Source organism: Staurois parvus, unplaced genomic scaffold (assembly GCF_062004578.1).
Source record: "Staurois parvus isolate SC_StPar_1 unplaced genomic scaffold, SC_StPar_1.0 ptg000258l, whole genome shotgun sequence".
NCBI lineage: Eukaryota > Metazoa > Chordata > Amphibia > Anura > Ranidae > Staurois > Staurois parvus.
In genome coordinates, this window is record NW_028318054.1 from 2,542,978 (window position 1) to 2,564,718 (window position 21,741).

The following is a 21,741-nucleotide window of genomic DNA, read 5'->3' on the forward strand; positions in this document are numbered from 1 at the left end:
TATAAACACAGAAACGCTTGCAGAAGATCCCTGCTTCAGACCTAGATTAGTAGCTGCTCCTTATTAGTAGGACATGTGGTCTCAGACCTCTTCTCTATTTATGTCCTCCCTCAGGGTTTTCAAATCCAGCCACACAGACACAGGACGTGACGTACATAAATCCCTACTGCAGCATAACATCTGAAGCTCTATTTAAGATCTGGCACAGCAGATTTGGACCTTGATGGGAGTTTTGTACCCTCTTTGGGTGACACAGAATATCCATCATATCCAGTGACACAATTCTGAGTCACTCTCTACCTCCTGGGTTCTTCAAAGTCAGATGAAAAGTCAGGGTTTGGAACACAACTACCACATTAAATTGTTGATACTTTTATATAATCACTACGTTGATCTAGGGGGCTATATGATCTATCTGCCGGGGCTATGTAAGTTTACAAGCAGTAACAGATAGTCACACAGCATCTTAGGCCGTGGGATCCTATCCTAATGCCAGAGACCAGCACTGTCACTCACAGATATTTCTACTTCCTAGCAGAATTGTCAGACATGCAGGAGCTGGTTCCACCAGTACTAAGTGCTACACGTACTTTGTTTCCTAAAGGGTTAACTAAACATTCAAAATGTCTATTGAGATCTCTTATTTTAGCTTGAGTAGGACCACTGTACAATGTGAGAAAATGGAATGGGGTTTCCCATACAATCATACATTTTAATGAACGCCATGGAAGTAAGGCTCTGGCTTGTCAAATAACAGGATTCCATTTAAAATATACAGACCATAGAAAGTAAATTTGTATGTTTGTAAAGCTAGCATTTCATTACACAGCAGCAGTCCTGGTATGTAATCATGTCTGACTTAGTGTAGTCTGTTGTAAGCCCTTTTCTCCCACTAGTTAGTTAGAGCATATATGAGTGGCAGAACCATTCATAAAAGAATTCATTAGGTAAAAAGGATGACCTTTCATAAGCATTCGTTTCTCATTTGGAAACTTGTAAAGTCCAGCTGTTCCTTTTCTAATTAGAAATTGAAAAAAAAAAAAAAAAACCCACCACTTTTTCTGGTAGATATACAGCCTTCGTTTTTAAATACATGAGGCCTACGTCATTTCTAGTAATGGCTAGTTACCCCCAGCCCGGACACCACCCCCCATTGATTTCTCCGTCACATCCAACAACGCTACCATCAAACCCGCCCTGCAGGCCAGAGTACTGGGTGTCATTCTGGACTCCAACCTATCCTTCCAGCCCCAAGTCCAATCTTTAACAAACTCGTGCAGACTCCACCTCCGCAACATTGCCAAAATCCGCACGTTCCTAACCCCAGAAACCACTGAACAGCTCATCCACTCCCTCATCATATCACGACTCGACTACTGCAACTCCCTCCTCACTGGCCTGCCTCGCCGCTGGCTATCCCCTCTTCAGTCCATCCTGAACACGGCTGCCAGACTCATTCACCTTTCCAACCGCTCTGTCTCCGCCACCCCCCTCTGCCAATCCCTCCACTGGCTTCCGATTGTGCAACGGATCAAATTCAAAATCCTAACGCTGACGTACAAAGCTGTCCACCATACTGCCCCGAACTACATCACCGACCTAATATCCAAGTACCGCCCAGCACGCACACTCCGCTCCTCACAAGACCTCCTTCTCTCTAGTTCCCTGGTCTCCTCCTCCCATGCCCACCTCCAGGACTTCTCCAGGGTGTCACCCATCCTCTGGAACTCCCTGCCCCAACCCATCAGATTATCACCTACTCTCCTCTCCTTTAGGCGCACCCTGAAAACCCATCTCTTCAGGGAAGCCTACCCCACCCCCTGCTAACTTGCCGACCTCCTCCACTCTTCCTACCACTCCATCCCCCACAGCTATCTCCTCCTGTGCCACCACCCCCTCCCTCCTAGATTGTAAGCTCGAAAGAGCAGGGCCCTTGATCCCCTCATGTTTTGCATTGTATTGGTATTGTTCTGTCACATGTTCTGTCTCCCTTTGTAATGTACAGCGCTGAGCGAACTATTGGCGCTTTATAAATACTGTATAATAATAATAATAATAATAGTGAGTCATAAACTGCATGCTTTTTTTTACATGTAACTAGGATAAGTATCCAAATCTTTTTCCACAAAAAAGTTCATTTAGAAAAGATAGAGTGTTCATGTTGGGTATAAACAGTAGTCGTACATTAAAGTTCAAAGAAAATAGTACCATAGCAGGGATAATCTGACTATGCAGAAACGCATAAAGACGAAGATGGTCTTGCCTCAACAGGAGATATATCTGGGTCTGTAGAATAGAAGTGTACAACAAAAAAAGAAGACTCCTCAGTGAGTACATCTTAGTTAAAGAGGCCGCCCAAATCTTTGGTAAGGGAGCATTGGTCTGCGTAGGTCTCAGGGTCATAAAGCTGGGAAGGTGAGTATAGGGCAGTGTTAGGAGAGCTGGTTCCACGTATAAGCCTATAAATTCTAGCTGTATAGGCGTAGTTCAGGTTTTGCGTTTCTCCGAGGGAGAATAGTTTAATTTTATGTGGGGGAGAAGTAAGATCCGCAAATCTTTATAGTATGTGGTAGAGGGAAAACGGAAGAGGTAGGGGGGAGGGGACCATCCCTTCCCCCCATGACTTGTGGAAATACAGTATGGTCCCTGCTTGGGTGGGAATAGGTATTGAGAAGAGGTCAGGGTAAAATTAAGGTCCTGAGAGTGGAATTTCTCCTCCAGCTGAGAGTGATTCAGGGTGGGGTAGGTCTGTCAGGAGGCTAAGTAGGGGAGTTTGTCAGAATTGTGTGGTTATCTGAAAGTGAGTCCAACAAGCCCAGTTAGTCAAAAATTTCATAGGGAAGTTCCTCCTCCATCTCAGCTGTTTTGTGGAGTCTAGTTAGACATTCCTTAATATAAGTGGGTGGGGGGAACCCCAGTGGGGCAGCATTCACTGTTTTGCGACATTAACCATGTGCATGGCTAAGGACTTGAATTAGGTTGTATGCGGTAAGTAGAAATGTTGTAAGATAAATTTAGCTGGGGTGGGATCCAATTTATATGTAGTCATTTGCAAAATAATGTGGTGCACCTCAGACCAATATGTTTGGAGACATGGGCACAGCCACCAAATGTGTAGTAGCATCCCACAATCAATCTTACATCTTCAGCAGGTCTCCAGGATTTCTGGTCAAAATTTGTGTAGCAGCGGGTACGATACCAACATGCTTGAATTTTATATCCATTTTCTTGGGTAGTGAGAGAGGCAAAGAGAAGTCCTTTTCTCAGGCCACATAAGTGATACCACCGTTGGGAAGACAATCAGTGAAAAGCAATGAGTGCATGGTGGAGGTCTTGGGGCATTGGGGAGGTCCTCTTGGAGCATAATGGAAATCTGGGTTGAGCCAGAGTGGGGTGATCAGTTTTGGGGTAGAGGATAAGAGGATGGTCTTGTAAACATCACTGAAGCAGAGTACAGTAGGTCCGATAAGAGGGTGTGAGGGCAGCTTGGTTGGGATGTGGCAAGCAAGCAACCAAGGCAACGCACCTAGGGACAGGGATGTGAAGGAGGCATCCAACTTAACTTAAGATTTGATGTGCACATTATGGTCTATTATCCTTGAGAGGTGACAAGCACGGAAATAGTGCTTGTCTGGCAGAACTATCCCTCCCTTATGTTTGGGTAATGAGAGTTAAACATAGTTAATTCTGGGCCTAAGGTTGCCCCAAATTAACCTATAACATAGACTTTTATAGGTCCCTGTTCTGATTTTGACCTCCTTCCATCAAAGCAACACTCAAAATGGCAAAGGAAAAGGCAGCACTGTTAGCAAGTCAGAAACATGCTGAGGAAGCAGTGAGAGCAGAGTTGAGTATTGGTGATCCTTCATTGTCCAATCAACAGGCTATGGGCTTCAAAATGATGTCACTTTCATGATAGTGAATATATATCACAAAGGAGACTGGACAAAACTGCAAATCACTTAATAGATAAGATGGTTTACATATGTATATTTCAACTGTGTATTTGTGAAGTTCAGTTATAAGCTTTTAGATTAGGATTTTTTTCCTATTTCTCAGACAAACAATATTGTGCCAGTGCTGCCACAACAGCCTATTTCATATTATAGATTGTGCCTTTGGTATGTCTTTGTTTCTCCCTCTTGTTTCTTGTTAGCTAGTATAATTTTGTATTAGACACCCCCAGCTTCCCCATGTTCTGTGATACTTCCATTTCTGCCCTCATGGTGTGAAGAGGTCCCTTTAAAGAGTTAAAAAGTTATTTTCCTGAAATGCTTTTTCAACAGTACAAGAATACCAGAAAAAACACCTTTGTAATCTGTAAACCAGGCATAAACTACTGGGGAGGAGTTACAGTGCTGACATCACGCAGCTGCACGATCCTGGGTCGGCAGCTGCCATACATGTAATCTGGCTTTTGTTTGTTTGCAATATTGTGTATACACTTTCTTTTATCATTAAAATACTACACTATTGGAAGTATCATTTGCTCTTGGCGAGCTTTATTTCTCCAGAATCTGGACATAGAGGATGCAGTTCACTAATTGATTGTTATAACAAGATACACACTTCCCTTCTGGGTTATATTGGCGTTTATGCTGCTGTAGTGGCAGCAACTAACTTTGGTGAGTTTGAAATTCACTGGGGGATGGTGGTGGTTATTCACTATTGAATGATACTGTCTACAATCAAGCACACTCCTTTAGGGAAGTGGATGGACACTCATTGAACATTATTTTTGTGGATTTATTCATTTATTTAATTTACATGGACATTTACTTATAAGCATTTTTTGATTACTACTGCATTTTGTTTATTTAGCACTTTATATATATTCATTTACATCGGGTTTTATACTTCCTAATTATGTCAGCTGCTTTACCCTTGACAGTCAGTGTGGATATATTCTTTGTTTTTATATTATTTGATAAACTACATTGAATTACACTCGGGAATTCTTGGAGAGTTGACATTGCCTGTGGATTGTAATGAGTCAACAAGTCACCATGCTGTCTGCACAGACTCCCTGGGGTTTATTTACTAAAGCTGGAGAGTCCAAAATCAGACTCCCTTCTGCATAGAAACCAATCATCTTCCAGGTTTCATTTCCAAAGCTTCATTGAACAAGCTGAGGTTTGAAGCTGATTGGTTTGCAGAAGGGAGTCTGATTTTGGACTCTCCAGCTTTAGTAAATAAACCCCCCTATGTCAATTATATAATGTAACATGTGAAACAGAACACTGCCTCTAAGAAACTACAGACCTGTTAGTTTAACTTCTATAGTTGGGAAGTTACAGGAGAGTTTAACCACTTGCCCTACTGAGGATTTATCCCCCCCCCCCCCCCTGACATCCCCAGTGACACCAATACAGTGATCAGTGCTAAAAAAAAAAGCACTGTGCTGGGAATGTTTTACTAGGGGGAAGTGTCAGTGTACTTCACTGTAATCACACTGCTCTCAGCCATCCAAAGCAGTGTGCACGAGCTGACAGGGAGGAGAACTGTTAGTAAACAAAACAGTTCTCCTCTCCATCGGAGATCCTCGGAAATAATCACTGGCCGGGACCCGGTGATTGACAGCCGCGGGCATGAATGGCAGCGTGGGTAGGGCGCGTGCATCGCTCTTGCGCACCCGGAAATGCAAAATCACGTATATAAACGTGATTTTGGGCACCCATGTCACCCTATAGCAGTATTTCTGCTATAGGGCGGTTGAAAGCGGTTATTAAAAGACCACATAGATGAGTTCCTGTTAGAGAAAAATATTTTAAGTAACAGTTAGCATAGATCCATGAAATACAGAAGTTGTCAAGCAAATCTGATTCATTTTTATAAGGAGATAAGCAAAACCTTAGACAAAGGAGTGGCTGTGGCTATAATATACTTGGATTTTGCAAAAGCATTTGACACAGTTCCCCACACACAGCTAATGTGTAAGATGAAGTCTACAAGCTTGGAAAATTAGTTCGTAAATGGACAGAAAACTGGCTAAAAGACCATATTCACAGTAGTGGTTAAAGATTCATACTATGAATGGTCTAGGGTTGTTAATGGTGTACCCCAAGGTTCAGTGTTGGGACCCTTACTTTTTAATATATTTATAAATGATATAGGGTCTGGGTTTAAAAGTTCTATTTCAGTCTTTGCAGATGACACCAAGCTGTGTAGTCGAATAACGTCCTTACAGGATGTCTCCAACTTGCATGCCAACCTCAATGCACTGTTCATATGGGCAACTATGTGGCAAATGAGGTTTAATGTTGATAAATGTATGTTATAAGTTATGCACTTGGGGGCTAAGAATATGCATGCATCTTACATGCTAGGGAGAGTACAATTAGGGGAAATCAATGGTGAAGAAGGATCTGGGTGCTCTGGTAGATCATAAGCTTAATATTAGCATGCAATGCCAAGCTGCGGTTTTCAAACTGAGCAAAATACATTCTTGTATTAAGAGAGGTATAGACTCCAGAGAGAGAGAGAGAGATCATTTTATCCCTGTAAAAATTACTAGTAAAACCTCATCTGGAATATGCAGTTCAGTTTTAGGCACCAATTCACAAAAAGGATATTGGGGAACTGGAGAAAGTGCAGAGAAGGGCAACCAAACTGAGTCAAGGAGCAGCTCAGCTATGAGGAAACATTAGAGAAACTGAATTATTCTCTCTTGAGAAGAGGAGATTAAGTGGAGATATGATCAACATGAATAAATATCAGTGGTTCATATAATGAACTTGGTGCAAAGTTATTGACTTTAAAGTCATCACAGAGGACAAGAGGGTACTTGACATCTAGAGGAAGAAGATTTAATCTCCAAATACAAAAAGGCTTCTTCACAGGAAAAGCGGTAAAAATGTGGAATAGACTCCCTCAAGAGTTGATTTTGGCCAGTTCAGTAGATTGTTTAAAAAAAGCCTGAATTATTTTCTAAATGTACATAATAAATAACTGGATACTAACATTTATAGGTAAAGTTGATCCTGAGAATATCTGATTGCTTTTTTGGGGCATCAGGAAGGATTTTTTTTCCCCTGCTGGAGCAAATTGGACCAAGCTTTATTGGGTTTTTTTGCCTTCCTCTGGATTAACTGTGGGTATATAATTGTGTATATAGTGTAAAAATTGATATAGCGAGCGCTACAAACAGGAATATGTAAGCAGCTAGAACACCAAAAAAGGCAACCAACCAACCTTATAATGATCAATAAAAAGAGAGGGATAGGTGCAGCGCTTAAATCAGAATACAAAGGAGTACTCTATATATGCATGTAAATCTCAATGATCAAAACAATTTAAAAGTAAATGCAGATGTGATACAATGGTGAACAGTGCGCTGATCCATGGAATATGTCAAAGCACACATAAAGTCCTCATCCCAGATCAGTGGTAAGAAGAGAGGTGAAGAATCCTATAGGCAGATAGAGTGCGCACTCACCAGAAGTGCGTATAAACAACGCATGTAGAGAGGTAAAATCAGCAGAATATCTCCGGCATCAAAACTCTGGTCAGATTGCACTCCGTACCATCCTCTGTCTCACCGCGAAGAGCAGTAACCAGGATTCATCAGACAATGTGGGCGTCAAAGGTACTCCTTAGTCCAGATAGGCACTGTGGGAGGTGGTGCTCTCAAAGAGAGCCCAATAAAGGACGCCACATAGTGTGATGTTGTTTTGACTTAGGTTTATTAGTCAAAAAATAGTAATCAACAAAAAGTTACTGACCATGAATTGATGGCCACATATAGTGGCTAGATGTCCATGTGCTGTAGCCCCCCTACTGCCCCCTGTCTGATGAATCCTGGTTACTGCTCTTCGCGGTGAGACAGAGGATGGTACGGAGTGCAATCTGACCAGAGTTTTGATGCCGGAGATATTCTGCTGATTTTACCTCTCTACATGCGTTGTTTATACGCACTTCTGGTGAGTGCGCACTCTATCTGCCTATAGGATTCTTCACCTCTCTTCTTACCACTGATCTGGGATGAGGACTTTATGTGTGCTTTGACAATTGTGTATATAGGATTGTATATTTTTTTCCCTTGAACTAGATTGACCTGACCTCTGCCCTTCTCACCAACTCATGACTAGAGAACAGCCCATCTCACACCATGATGTCACTTACATAACAATGCCACCCTCAGCTGCATCCTGCACAGAGATTTTCCAGCTCTCGGGACCACAATCTGGGTGCCAGCAGCCTGAGAGAAATTATCACTGGGTTAGGTTATTTATGCAATTAACACTTCAAACTCCAAACTGCCACCAGATAGCTTTGGGACTATCCACCCTCCACAATGTTAGCAAGAACAAATGTGAACAATAAACGTCTGTAACACACACTGTCACGACAGACAGGTATATTCAGTGGATATTATTAATGAAAAGGTCAAATGGTGCAATTAAAATATTTACAGAAAGGGATGTTACAAAGAAATAAAGAGAACAATTAAGCAACAGAGAAATAAAAGAAAGGAGTTAAGAAGTTGTCCAAGCAAAAACGTTGCCGTGGATCTATTGGGTGTTCCTTGGTTGATGGTATAATGAAAGCTTTTTTAACAAGTCCTATCAGTCCGTTTTCTGTGATATCAAAGGGGTGTGGACAGAGACCAACTGACCAATAATCTGGTTTAAGGGATGGGTGCTGGGAGACCACTTCATTTATGACCAATTCCCAACTACAGTTTTACACTAATATTAATAACTTTCAATACATGCAGGTGATATTCTAGAAAATGGCAGAATATTATTCAGAATTATATTTTGTATCTAGGGATACCAAACACAGTGTACCTTTTGTCACCCAGGAGGGAAGAGACTGCTTTCTCTCTTTTCGTATGTGCTAGGGTAGTCATGTATGACCTTGATTTGTTCAGTGTTATATTCCCCATTCAAATATATACCTAATATTAATGTGTCCTGTTCCTGTCGAATTCTATGGATTGTATGTAGAATTGTTAAGTTGTAGAATAGATGTTTTATGGCACGCAATGCATTCCGAGAGCTTAAATGGCCTTACATGTCATGTGCTATTGCCAGGGGCGGACTGACAACTCATGGGGCCCCCGGGCAATAGGGGATCATGGGACCCCTGTGTCCTTGCCCAAACTCAAAAAAGCCTATGAAAAAGGTACCAGGGGCATCTCATGGGGCCCCCTACTGACCCTGGGCCCTCGGCAGTGCCCAAGTTTCCAAATGGTCAGTCTGCCCCTGGCTACGGCTTCACTTGACTTGAGTTATTATTGTTTTGCGATAGGGCAGAGGAAAGAGTTTTCCATTGTTTGTGGAAACAGACATCCTGCCAAGACTAATTAGACACATAGAAAAGTGATGGCAGAAAAAGATCGAGTCCATCAAGACTACCTGTTTTTTTTTGCTTTGTTTTTGTTTTTGTTTTATGTTTTTTTTTATTTGTTAACTTTTTTGTCTGAGCATAGATCTGTGCTTCTCCCATGCAAGTTTGAAGTTATTTTCTGTTGACTGGCTTACTACCTCTGCTGGAAGTTTATTCCACGCATCAACTACTCAGTAGAATAGTACTTTCTGAGATTAGTTTTGAACTTTCCTCCAGTTAGTTTAAGGTAATTTCCCCGTGTTCTTGATTTTGGTTTCATGTTGAAAATACTGCCCTCCTGAACTGTATTCACCCCCTTGATGTATTTAACCTCCCTAGCGGTATTCCCGAGTGTAGCTCGGGGTAAAATCTCAGTACCAAAAGTGGTAACCCTGAGCTACACTCGGGCTTACCATGCGGCGCTGCATAGGGAGTCCCTGCAGAGCTTACATTGTCCTTCGCTCCCGCGATGTGTCCCCTGCAGCGCCCCAGGCCATCTCCTCCGGCTGATGCTGCCATCGGCTTCTGTGTTCTGGTCCCTGTGACGTACGGGCGCCACTGCCGGCGGCGGAAAATTAAAAAAAAATGTCATTTTTTTCAAAACAAATTTTACATAGTAAAACATTGCTGTTTCAACCCATTTCACAAGTCCATGGCGTCCAAAAAGCGTCCCTTTAGGTCAAAAGCGGGTTTAGACCAGCTAGAGAACCGCAATAGTAAATCAGAACCACTTGCAGAATTGAGTGATAATGATCCGTGGGGAAATTCGTCATCAGACACTGAAAACAATTTTGCGACTTTGCTCAGTGATGTGCGAACTTGGCGCTCTATTTCAAATTTCAGTGTTTTTGGTTTGATTATATTATTGAATTAAATGTATTATTATTATATTATTATTTTTTATGATTATTTATTAAATTATAACTTATGATTTTGTGTTTCAAATTTTATCATACCCGGGATGTTTAATAGACTTTAATGGTACCGCTTTCAGCACCAAAAATCTGAAATAATCATACCGCTAGGGAGGTTAAAGGTTTCAGTCATGTCTCCCCTTTCCCTTCTTTCCTCCAAACCGTACATGTTAAGTTCCTGAAATCGCTCTTGATATATGTACTCCCCTAGACCTTTCACCATTTTGTTACCCATTTCTGGACTCATTCTATCTTATCAATGGCTTTTTGTAAGTGAGGTCTCCAGAACTGGACATAGTATTCTAAATAAGGTCTAACTAAAAATCTATATAGGGGAATCAGGACCTCTTTCCTCCTGCTGGTGACCACTCTAGTCATACATACTAGAATTCTATTCACTTTCCCCACTGCCTGGCCACACTGTTTGCTCATTTTGCAATCATCTGATTTAAGTACCCCCAAGTCCTTTTCCTCTGAAGTGCTGGCCAGCAATGTACCCCCAATGTTGTACTCTCTCAAGGGATTCTTTTTCCCTAGGTGCATTATTTTACATTTTAAAAAATTGAACTGCAATTTTCACTTTTTTGACCAATCTTTCAGCATTGCCAAATCATGTTCCTTACCTTACCCAAAAAAACTTTAGTTATATCACTTACATATAGATTAAATAAAGCAGGACCTAGTACAGAGCCTTGTGGTACATCACTAGTGACTGGTCTCTTTTCCAAGTGAAATTTACAACCACACTCTGGTATCTATCGTTTAGCCAGCTGCATATTCACTGAACAACCCAAGGGCTAAGTCCTAGCTTATACAACTTTTGTATTAGATCATTATGTGGAACTGTATCAAATGCCTTGCTGAAATCAAGATATGCTATGTTCACAGTACCACCCTGGTCCAAAACATTGGTAATATAGTCAAAAAATGTTATCAGCTTAGTCTGACATGATCTTCCCTCAGTAAAGCCATGCTGCTTTGGATCCAGCAAGTTGTATGTTTTTTTGTGTGATCAGTGATCCTTCTTTTCAGGAGTGATTCCATTAACTTGACTACAACCGATGTTAAACTCACTAGCCTGTAATTGCTAGCGTCTACCTTGCTGCCCTTTTTGTGGATAGGTACAATATTAGCTGTACAGTAGTCATGGGGAACTTCCCCTGTTAGAAGAGATTTATTATAAAGATCAGTTAATGGTCCAACAACTATATCTCAAAGTTCTCTTAGAACTAACTGTTTACAGCTCTGACCAGGTCTGGACGTTGTGTCTATTGTGTTTTGGTTAAGATGAGAGGCTCTTTTGAAGTTCATTAAAACTTGCAGCTACAAATTCCACAGTTTTCAGGAGGAGGGAGGGGAGGAAGAACATTGCTCATGAAAAACAAAATGGCTGAGACCTAAACAAGATGGCTGTCGCCTACAGCTTTCATGTCCCTATTGCGCACAATTGTTACAGACGTGTATCTTCTTTTCAACTGGACTAACTACAGTGGGGATCGAAAGTTTGGGCACCCCAGCTAAAAATTTGTATTAATGTGCATAAAGAAGCCAAGGAAAGATGGAAAAATCTCCAAAAGACATCAAATTACAGATTAGACATTCTTATAATATGTCAACAAAAGTTAGATTTTATTTCCATCATTTACACTTTCAAAATAACAGAAAACAAAAAAATGGCGTCTGCAAAAGTTTTGGCACCCTGCAGAGTTAATATCTTGTACTGCACCCTTTGGCAAGTATCACAGCTTGTAAACGCTTTTTGTAGCCAGCCAAGAGTCTTTCAATTCTTGTTTGAGGTATCTTTGCCCATTCTTCCTTACAAAAGTCTTCCAGTTCTTTGAGATTTCTGGGCTGTCTGTCACGCACTGCTCTTTTAAGGTATATCCATAGATTTTCAATTATGTTGAGGTCAGGAGATTGTGAAGGCTATGGCAAAACCTTCAGTTTACACCTCTTGATGTAATCCCCAGTGGATTTCGAGGTGTGTTTAGGATCATTATCCATTTGTAGAAGCCATCCTCTCTTTAACTTCAGCTTTTTCACAGATGGCATCAAGTTACCATCCAAAATTTGCTGAAATTTTATTGAATCCATTTTTCCTTCTACTCGTAAGATGTTCCCTGTGCCACTGGCTGCAACACAACCCCAAAGCCTGATTGATCCAACCCCATGCTGAACAGTTGGACAGAGGTTCTTTTCATTAAATTCTGTGCCCCTTCTTCTCCAAACGTACCTTTGCTCATTCCAGCCAAAAAGTTCGATTTTAACCTCATCGGTCCACAGAACTTGTTTCCAAAATGCATTAGGCTTGTCTATATGTTCATTTGCAAAGTTCAAACGATGATTTTTGTGGTGAGGACGTAGAAGAGGTTTTCTTCTGATGACTCTTCCATGAAGACTATATTTGTACAAGTATCTCTTTATAGTGGAATAGTGTACCACAACTCCAGTGTCTGCCAGATCTTTCTGGAGGGATCATGCAGTCAAACGTGGGTTTTGAATTGTTTTTCTCACAATCCTGCGAGCTGTTCTGTCTGATATTTTTCTTGGTCTTCCAGATCTTGCTTTAACTTCCACTGTTCCTGATGACTGCCATTTCTTAATTACATTCCGAACAGAGGATATTGACATCTGAAAACGCTTTGCTATCTTCTTATAGCCTTCTCCAGCTTTGTGAGCATGAACTATTTTCAGTTTCAGTTTTCTAGACAACTGCTTAGAAGAACCCATGGTGCTGATTGTTGGGGCAAGGTCAGATGAGTCTGGGCATTTAAAACCTTTGAGATTGACATAACCTGGTCTTCCCAGACGATGATTGAGAACAATCCATGACACTGGCAGGTCTCAGCTTTGCAAAGGGGGCAGTGCATGCTATAAATTCTGCAGGATGCCCAAACTTTTGCAGGCGCCATTTTTTTGTTTTCTGTTATTTTGAAAGTATAAATGATGGAAATAAAATCTAACTTTTGTTGACATATTATAAGAATGTCTAATCTATAATTTGATGCCTTTTGGAGATTTTTCCATCTTTCCTTGGCTTCTTTATGCACATTAATACAAATTTTAGCTGGGGTGCCCAAACTTTCGATCCCCACTGTATGTAACTATGAAACTAATCACCTGAGTGAGCCTGAGCATATTTTTTTTTGTAAATTTATTTTTATTATTTTCAAGAGTAAAAAACTTACACCAGCCATAAAAACAACAAAAAGGTAAGCAGACAACCCCACATACCCTATTCAGCCTTTTTTTACAGAAGAAAAACAACAACAAAACCAAAAAAGAATACAAAAACACAATAAAGTGCAAGGCCTGTGGGTAGTACAAAACTTCCCCCTTCCCCAATCCAGACAACATCCCCATGAGATACACAGTATAAGAATGACATAGGAGCCCCCTGAGGGGTCTCATAGAAGGGTAACACGACTCCATCCACCCTCATTTGTAACACCTTAAGCTGTGGTTGCTGCATAATTATAGTCTCAGTTTATATACCCAGGCTTCCATCTAGTATGGAGTATTAGGGCGCACAGCAAACTGGGGCTGGTATATCAGCACTGGACCAAAAGATATGTGGCTGTAACTCAGGAGAGGCAGTACAAACTGGATAAATCAGCCCCTCAGGCACTGGTGGACGAACTGTCTAGCGAGGGCTGCCATATCTTTTGGAACTTGTTAGGACACCCCCTACTCAAAATATGTAGCTTTGTAGAATAGCTTTATTTATCAATCCCTGGCTGGCACCAGATGAGCAAAGGGGAAGCTCCACATATCATCCCAGTCTTCTCTATTGAGGTCCGGAACATCCTCAACCTAGTTAGTCCTGCAATTAGTCACCAATGGAGGAACACTCAGAAACAGTTCTTTATATGATTCAGATACTGTAGTGGCTTCTTAAGGGAGTCTTCTAACAATATATTCTCAAGAGCGAACGGCTGTATATAGATCTGCATGGAGTTGAACTGATCTACAAACACATGCCTAAGTTGCAGATACCTAAAAAAGAAAGAATTAGGGAAGGTAAATTTGGATCTTAAATTATCAAAGGGCAATAATCCATCTTCCTGGGTAATGTCCCCCAACGTCTTTATACCCAATATCATGAATAGAGTCCCAAGCCTTAATCATTGCTCGCATTGTAGTGGTAAGAGGGAAGTTGGCCCCAGAACCCCTATACAATAAAAGTCTCAAACTCTCATAGGATTTCAATATGGCCACCTCTAGAACCTTGGCTGAATCCCCATCATCTCCCAGAAGCCAATGACATGCAAATACACCCTGCCCCACCAAATAATATTTGAACAGGTCCAGAAGAGCTAAACCCCCTTGACCTCATGGTGCACAAAGCCCAATTCTGGGATGAGAGGGGCCCCAAATAAAGGAACCAAATATACCATGGACCTTACGAAAAAAGGCACGAGGAACCCATGTGGGTGAGTTACCTAAAAAATATAGGAAAAAAGGCAGAATCTTCATTTTAAGAAGATTTATGCACCCCATAAGAGACAAAGGAAGATGTTTCCATGCCTCCACCCTCCGTTTCAAAAATTCAAACAGAGGCTGTAAATTGAGAGAAAAATTGTCTGCCATACTGGCCAAAATACGGACCCCTAAATAGGTGAATTGGGAAACCCACTGAAGTGGCAGGGGACTGTCCGCCGCAGCTCTAGTCCTGGGATCTAGGGGCAGGATGATGGATTTGCTCTAGTTCACCTGAAGGGCTGAGCATGTAGCAAACGCATCCAAGATACGGAAGCGAAGGCCCTGGGTCTCGTAGAAAAACCAAACAGTCGTCTGCATAAAGGGCTATGTATTCTTTAATGGATCCTGTAGAGCCTCATAGCTGGCGTTATACTCCCTTCTAGTGGTTTTAATAGCCGAAATATATGCTACTCGCATAACAGCCTTGAAGCATCCCAGACCACCAGCTCCTCTGCAGTGGAGGGGTTAATGTCCCAAAGAGAGGTCATAGGAGTTTCAACTTGCTGAACTACCCAGTCTGTCTGAAGCCACCCTGGTGACAACCGCCACAAACCTTCCCCAACCCTGGTAGCCAGCTACAGGGACAGAAGCAATGGGTCATGGTCTGAAGGACTGGCAGCTAAATATGAAGCCGTCTGCATTAAATTTAGAAATAGGGTATTGGCAAAAGCCAGGTCAATCCTAGATGCAGTTTTATGAGTAGCAGACAAGCATGAAAAACACCTCAAGGCAGGGTTTTTCCAAAACCACACTTCAATAACATGCACTGCAGAGGCCCAAGTACACAGCTCCGACAAGGATGTGTGAAGCGGATTAGTGGTATCCAACTACCCATCCAAGATAGCATTATAGTCCCTGGCCATGAGCAAAGGGAGATACAAGAAGGGTGCCAACACTACAAGCATATCATATAGTAACTGACTGAAACGGAGGAGGTACATAAACACATAAAATGACCAATTCAGTTTGAAATATGTCCATGACTAAAACCAAATAGCACCTGCCATGATCAGAGATCACTAGATGGATGGTGCAAGGAACTGACTTACTTACAAGGATGGGCACACCCCTAGCATAGGAGGAATAGGAGGCATGAAAAACATGCTGTATTCATGGCTTTTGCAAGGTCAGTAACTTGCTGCCATCCACGTGAGTCTCCTGGAAAAGCACAATCTGGGAGCGAACCATCTTTAAATATTGAAATACTGTGGCCCGCTTGATCTTATCATTCAGGACCCTAACATTCCATGACAATAATTTAGGTAGTTTAGCCATTTTGCACACAAAGTAACCAAGACAATAGTACCGGATGCCATGAGCAGCTATATTGCAGCACCATCTTCCATGGGGAGGAGGACAGGGCAATGCCCACCCAAATAATAGAACACATATAGTGTACCCCAAGGAGAGAGCACTTGGAAGAGTGCAAACAGAACATACCCTTCTGTAATACCTAACTAAACAACTATAAAAAACTGGTATTCAGTTTGTACCCTGAAAAAGTCCCAATGTCCTAGGACACAACTAGTCCAAAGAAAAAATGGGGAAAAAAATACAAAAAAAAGGGGAAGGGAAAACAACCCGTTTAACTCACACTAGTCTTTTATTGACATTTTAAGGGACTCCGGGGTTCAGGATAGACAGTTAGTCCACAGGAAGAAGATAGTCTATCAACAAGTCCGTCGCCTACCGTCTGATGACTCTCAGGATCTTGACAAAAGCGTAGTAAGCATGTAAGGGTGTAGAATGCATCCACGGGCATGCAGGTGTACACAGGCAAAAAACAGATGTACAGCCAGCCCGCAAAGCGTAGAACAAGAATAGCCTGCAACATGAGGGCCACTGCCAAGCCCAGTAGTGTAGGGTATCCTTACAGGGCATCCAGCCAGTCGTTGGCCTCCAATAGAGAATCACAAAATTTTACAGTACTTTGGTATTGAATTCAGAGCCTGCTAGGATAAAGCATGCTGTATTGCAGACCCTTGGTTCGCAGCCTCTTGCGGACTACAATAAAGGAACGTCATTTCCTCCAAGAGATCTTCCTTCAGACGAGAAATCTGGGAACAACATAAGCTTTGCATTTTCATAGGTCAGACCAGGCCACGTACGGGTCTCAGCCAGGATCCAGTCCCTGTTGCAGAAATTCAAGAATCGGATCAAGAAAGTCCTCAGAGGAGCTCCTGGGGGCCAGTCACCCAAAGGGACCCGATGCACCCTCTCCACCACATATGTAGGTGAGTTGGCAGCCATTTGCAAGGGATCTTTGAAGAGTTGCTTTGAAAATACAGCTGGCTGGTTGCCCTACGCTTTCTCAGGTAGGCCTACTATATGTACTGTACATTGTTGCGGCATTGACTTTTCTCAGCATCCTCTAATTTAGCTGCGAGAGTGGATACCTGGGTTTGCAAGTTTGCCAGCTGAGTGGAGTGCAAGCACATTGTATGCTCCACTCTGGAAAGCCTGTCCCCTGCTTCCAACAGCCGTCCCCTGATTTTATCAAGATCATGGTGGATCAGGGTACATTCATCTGCCAAGTGATCTATCTTGAGCATGAGCACGGCCTTACAGCCAGCTATGGCATCCAGTATGGGCTTAGCAATGTCTGCTGAGGAATTACCCCCCTCTTGGGCAATGGGAATCTGCGGTGCAGGAATAAGTGTCTGTGAGGAGGTGGGATCCTCACCTGTGGACGGCACCAGAATCTCCATCCTCACCGCCATCCTGCCAGTGGATAGAGAGGCCACCTCCTGAGAAGGCAAGATGGCGGAGGTGGCACACATGGATCGGCTGCATTGTGATCTCTAGGGCTGAGGGGGTAAGGTTACCAGACTCGGCTTTTTCGGCAACATTTAGCAGCAGCAGGCTCAGCACAGATCGGGTAAACTAAGGAGAGTTAATAGAATGATCAAAGCCACCAGAAAAGACAGGATAGTTATCAGGATGGTCCAGAGCTCCCAGTACAAGCGTCCTACCTCGCTCACATCCTAGCCATGTCTACAGGCCTTAGCATTTTAATAGAAAACCCAGTGCATCATTTTAATAGTATGACAGTTTCTTCCAGTCCAGAGCAGAGTTGTGGATGGGGGTTAACTGCCACCTAAACATAGGCATTTTATAAGATAAGCTATTGGCAGTAGTAGATCTGTGTAGCAGTAGGCTGAGGGGTAAGTATTGGCCACACCTTTTCCCTATCAGGGATATATTTTAAGTTTTCTCTGAGAAGAGCAGAGTATGGAGTGTGTTCAAAAGAAAGACTGAATGCACACTATGTTGAAACACCAGGTCTAAGCTGGCCAAAAAATACTTTGGATGTGTGTGCACAAGTAAACACAGATACAAAGAAGGATCAGCGTTTACAAGAACAGGTCTGCTTGCAGACATTCACTTGCTTGGCAGCCCGTAACAGGGGGGGGGGGGCTGTAAAAGATGCATAAAAATTCATCAAAAATCAATGTGCACGAATGCTTAGTCCTAGGATATATGCTGGCTGATACACTGTATCCACTTAGTTTATGTAAGCACTTTATGAAATATTTATTTGATCCTGCACCACCAAACTCTATTTTGATATTTTCTGCTTTATAGTGTACCTACTACTGTAGTGCACCTGCCCATCAAACTGTGAAGACATCAGAACACATAGCACAATACCAAGGCAAATAAAGCTCACCATAGACATCAGAATTCCATATACAATCTTTTAAGGTCTCATTCACACCTGGCGATTTGGCATCATGGACAGAATCAATGCAATTCTGCAATTCCAAATCACACAGCAACTGTGGCAAAATGCTACAGTGCTTTTGGGTACCATTTATTGTGAATAACACCTCATATGTAATATGATTTTTATTTTCGCTCAACAAAAACATATCAATTGCAGCAAAATGCACTTTAAAAAAGTGTGCAGAACGCGTCACTCAAAATGGTGCAGAATCTTCTTTGGCTCAATAAGGCTCAACACGTAGGACCTCCTAATCAAGTGAATGGGCTGGCCTATGTGTGACATATGAAAAAGCATGTGAATGACACTTAAAAAAAAATCACGTGTAGGAATGCAAGGCTCCCACTACACAAGATGTGATTGGGACCTTTAGCAAAACCATGTAACATGAGGTCCTAGCTTAACTGTCCACTCAGCTTGTATATAGGAGATCTTACAGCCAGACTGTAACCTGTCTTTAGATTTGTAATCTGTATATTATATTAAAGAACAAACCCATTCCAGCCTCTGCACGGCTGAAACCTATAAGACATTAGAAGAAAAGGTTTTGTACATTTATTTAATAACTGCTTTAATAGCAAGTATTTACAAAATTAAGAGCAGCAGTAAATTCTCAGAGATAAATAATATTGCCATTTACAGTAAGCTAGCGCTACCTGAAACAGTAGAAGAGTTTTAAGGCCATGTATTGCCATTTAAATGTTACATATAATGGGCAAACAAAAGCTGTCAAATAACAATGAGAGAGATAAAACACTAGAAAACTGACGGATATGTAAACATAGCTGACATTTAATTTATTGGAGCAGTGTGTATCATTAAGAATAGCCATGCAAATAGAGAATGCAAAATGTATTTTTTTATGACCCTTTGAGTTGCCCATAGACAAAGATACGTATACATGTTACAAGGCTGAGGTGAGCCAATATACTTGTGTGTTGGGCAGGCTCCAGGGTGCTGTATTAGAGCTTTAGACTCTGCCTGTTTGTTAGCTGGACAATTACTGGACAATTAGCGTGTCTTTAGTGGGCTGGACCCAAGTTTGCCAGACATGTTACTGATCAACTTTATTGAATAGGCTTTTGCCAGCAGGGTGTAGCCTGTTCTTGATATCTTGGCCTGGAGCCCAGGCACCCAGAGTCTAATTGTCTGTGGACCCAATGCCTATAAGAATCTGTTTGATCTGGGAAGAATACAAAATAAACCCAAAATGTCATCTGCAGGACCATAGAATTATTGTACACTGGAGTATACACAAGAACCTCTGTTGCATGGGAAGCTATTTCAGCTTGCTGTGTCCATAGGAAGTCTGAGCTTCATCATGTGACTCAGTCTGAGAATCAGTGGAAAAAACGTTTTGGGCATTCTACCTTCTCTTGAGTTCTGCAATAAAATCCATTAAACACATCCATGGAATGGGCTGCTTTTCTGAGAGGAACTGATTAAGTGTAACTTCCCGGGGATATAGTGTTCTGATCTAGAGGGAATAATCATTAGCCCATACTCTGAAAAAAATAAAACACTGGTAAATGTATTCATCTGGACAACATGAACTTACCTGCCTAAGACTTCCTCCTCTGCCTTAATCTACCAGCAAAACCGGGCTCAATCATAGTGACCTCTATGATTAGTGAAATTTGTCAGAGGAGGGAGTTCAAAGTGAGGAGTTATCCAGATGAACTAAGATATCAATGTTTAATTTTTTTGGATTATTCTTTGGATTTTGTGCAGTCTGTGGAAACAGTCACTCATTAGCCCATGTTGGGACTTCTCATCTTATCAATATTATTCTCCAAAGAAAAGGCTAGTGCTGGAGTTATCTTTTGAATGCACAAACATTTCATGCTTATGTCAAAATTGCTGTAAAGAACAATATTTTGATGGCCAAACCTTTATACTCCCATCTTGTACCTGTGGACTGCTTTTTTTCAATCCTTTCCAACCAGCCTTGTAACAGTTCATAATGTATGATGCATGACATGGACTTTATGATCATGTGACCACTCTAATTGGCTTGCACAGTGATCATATGATCAGGAGCCCACCCCACAGACCAATCAAAACCAGTCACTGTCTTGGGGAGCACCAGGTGGGCACAGGCTGTACATGTATATTTGGCAGTTTGGCACTAAAAGCTACCTCTGTGCTGCTACATACAGTATATGCTTACAGCAGCTTTTAAAGGGTTAATATTATTTTTTTGTCTGATGCCATAATATTGTACTTGTTACTGACACTAGAAAAAAAATGATTACCTAATAGGTGTAAAAGGAAATATCCTATGAGCTTCAGAGACAGGAAGAAAAACAGTGTACAGTAATTGAAAGAATTAGAAAGCTTCAGTCATCCTTGAAGTACGAAATCCATTTATTAAATGCCTAACCAAATGAATATGACTTCCTATTCACTGGCTGGAGTTAAATTTAATCATATCAAGTACCAATGTTTATCTCTTTGATTAATGATCGTTTCATAATTACTCTACTAGAGAGAGCAGAAATACGAAGTGTTGTGGTAGATGTGATGCCTGATAAACAGCAAATGGTGTAAGATCAAAAATGTATGACAATACAAGTTAAAACAGGCATACAAAAATAATCTATAAATATCAGTAGAAGTATATATATTTTTTATTTTATCATTTGATAATTTACCACTGTATGTGGTATGAACAGTGTCAACAAATAAAGAACAATGCTGAAAGTCATTTTTACAAGAGAAAAAAACACAGCACCTCTAAGTGCAGACTCTTAAATTTAATGATAAAAAAAGGTAAACAACTCACATGACATAATAAGATAATGGGCTCATCCATGTGGGATGGATGCTGGAAACACCAAGGGATGGGGTGGACAGGGAACAAAGGAAGCTGGCTGGCTACTCTGTCAATCCCACACAAAGGTGGTTACCTCACCGATACCTTTTGAGATGAGCCCATTATCTTATTATGTCATACCTTTTTTACCATTAAATATATAAGAGTCTTAGAGGTGCTGTGTTTTTTCTCTTGTATTGCGTGTCCTAGAGCCAGCTTCTGCTCATACACACAACTTGCCCTCAGTGGGTGGACTTTTCTACCCATGACAAGCCCTTACTATACTATATTCATATGCCCATTTTTATGGACTTTGGACAGTTTGGGTTCTATACCAGAACTCCATGTGCCTAATTTTACTTTCTATGGGCTGAAAGTCATTTTTGTAGCTGATTTGATGCTGCCCAGTTAGTTTTAATTTTTGGAAGATTACCGTTCATTAATAAGCTGTTTAATATATTTGTTCTTTTAGACCC